Here is a 2,559-nt window from a genome sequence, read left to right on the forward strand (position 1 = left end):
GTAAGTGAAGTCACAAAACTGATTATGTGTATGTTAAGCAGAGGTTGTTTAAACCCAAAGCCAATAATTTAAGATTTGGGGTCTTATTTTCATAAGTCTCTGTTAGTCTTGACAATAAAAACAAAAACAGTTTAGGATTAACACATAGACAAGAGATCGAATATATTTAACTAGTATTATATTGACAGTAAGTACTATTCTAGATCTTAAAAAGCTTTAAAAGTTTAGGAGCTAAACCTTGGACTATATTAAGACATGTGGGTTAAAAAAATAGTTAAGTGAATTGTGTGGAACTTTATGTTATGTGGAGTAGCAGGGAAAACTAATGACTCAGTTTTGACAGAAATTGCTGGGAACTCCCAGATAGCTGCCTTTTCTATTATTGTTCACCAGTTTCATTTAAGCTTCCAAATCTTTACCCCCCTGGCTTTGGAAAAATTATGAGAGTTTGGGGAATGCTTCTGAGCTGTAAAGATTGGGATCACATTAGACCCAAGCCCTTTTCTCTGTTCTCTATGGATTTCAAATAATTCTGATCTACAGTCCCAGATGGATTCTTGACTGCTCTGGCTCACAGCTTGTGGTGGAGACCTGAACTAATTTCCATGATAGCTTCTCCAGCCAAACTCAAAAGGATCTCCTTGAGGTAGATATGTGATTTTGGCTCCAATCCCAAAGAAAATCTCTTGAGAATGATCTGGAATTTATTTTTTTCTCCAGATTTTTGGAGCACGAAATGAAGAATGAATTAAATTGGCAACAAACTTCTTAAAGTGAAAGACAGCATATGGCAGAGAATTTGGCATCCTTTAGGGGGTTATTCATTGGCACCGTATTTACATATTCTATGGTTACCAACAGACATCACACATTACAATTTTCGTGATGATATTTTTCTTTAACATTACATGGAGCGCTTTTCAAATGGCACTAATACCTAGTCTCATTTTAGTGTGACTAAAAAGGCAGTTCTTTATTCACAAGAGCATGGTGTAATTGAAATATACCTTGATTTCCTTAGAGTTTTTTAATATAGTAAGCAGGGTTAAGAACTTAACAATGTAGAAGAACTTGGTCATAAACTATAAGCCCACATTGTCTTATTAGAAGCATATTTTTCCTTCTGTACTCATAAAAACAAGGCTACTTTAGTTGTAACACTAAAACATTTTCTGATGAAAACACCTGTTTTAATTTTAAAAATTAGTAATGAAAATACTGTTAGTAGTACTAAGGATTGGAAAACTCTATTGAGTATTCTTTTCTTCAGGGCAATACCATATCTGTAGAATATCCTACTTAATATTAGGATTACATAATCATGTCTCACTAGCATTTTAATAGTTGATTAACCTTTTAAATCCTCCATATCATTCTCACCAAGTGGTTGTCCTTCAGATTTTGAGACCATTGTGAGGAGAAACTCACTGGTATTAAACTACATACTTATATAGACATTTTTCTTTTCATTCTCAATTTTCAAAATTCTCAGTTTTTTTGTTTCCAGTGTGCTGCTACTGCTGCTAAGTCGCTTCAGTCGTGTCTGACTCTGTGCGACCCCATAGACAGCAGCCCACCAGGCTCCCCCATCCCTGGGATTCTCCAGGCAAGAACACTGGAGTGGGTTTGCCATTTCCTTCTCCAATGCAGGAAAGTGAAAAGTGAAAGTGAAGTCCCTCAGTTGTGTGTGACTCTTAGCGACCCCATGGACTGTAGCCTACCAGGCTCCTCCGTCCATGGGATTTTCCAAACAAGAGTACTGCAGTGGGTTGCCATTCCAGTATAATGAGTTATTATTATACTGTTTTGTTTTGCTAGCTGTTTTCTGCAAGTTCATTTACTGAATGATAAGCAAAATTAAACCATAATCATTGTGGAAGATTTTCTTATATAAAAAATGTAATAATCAAATATGAATTATAGTCATCTGGCAAATAAACCCATAAAAAAAACCCAAGATTGAAATGCAAGAAAAAATGCATTTAAAAATTGACCTTAAAAAAATTGCAGGTATTATACATTAAACATTTTATTCAAGTAGGAGTCTGTAATATTCTAATATGAATTACAACTGCCTTATTCTTAGAGTGAAAGTTCTAAATTTGATATATCTCCTTGGTCAAATATGCATGCAAGAGACTGCCAAATCTAACTATATAAATCCCAATCATCTCATATAGTGCAAACGTAATAGAGTTGCAAACCTAGAATTAGATTTTGAACTCCTTTAGTGGCATATTTAAAAGCTCTAAGTCTGGTGCCCTATTACAACAGAGGGGAAACAGAAATAACAGGGCAGTTTTTGTCACTGAAAGAAATTGTTAATCCACTCCTATCGTTTTCTTTGTTCCCCAAGAATATATAATTGCTAAAACAACCTACTTGCAAAGCTCAGAAACATACGTACAACTAGAAATACAGAATTTATAATTTAGTGAGCAAATTGTGTTTCAAGAAGAAAAGAAAGCATATTGGTATCTGGATTAAGAATCAGGGAGTCGGAGATCAAGCTCTGATTCAGCTCTCCTGATGTGTGAGACATCTGACAAATCGAACCAC

The sequence above is a fragment of the Bos indicus x Bos taurus genome, unplaced genomic scaffold (genome assembly GCF_003369695.1).
Source record: "Bos indicus x Bos taurus breed Angus x Brahman F1 hybrid unplaced genomic scaffold, Bos_hybrid_MaternalHap_v2.0 tig00001693_arrow_arrow_obj, whole genome shotgun sequence".
In the NCBI taxonomy this organism is placed as follows: Eukaryota; Metazoa; Chordata; class Mammalia; order Artiodactyla; family Bovidae; genus Bos; species Bos indicus x Bos taurus.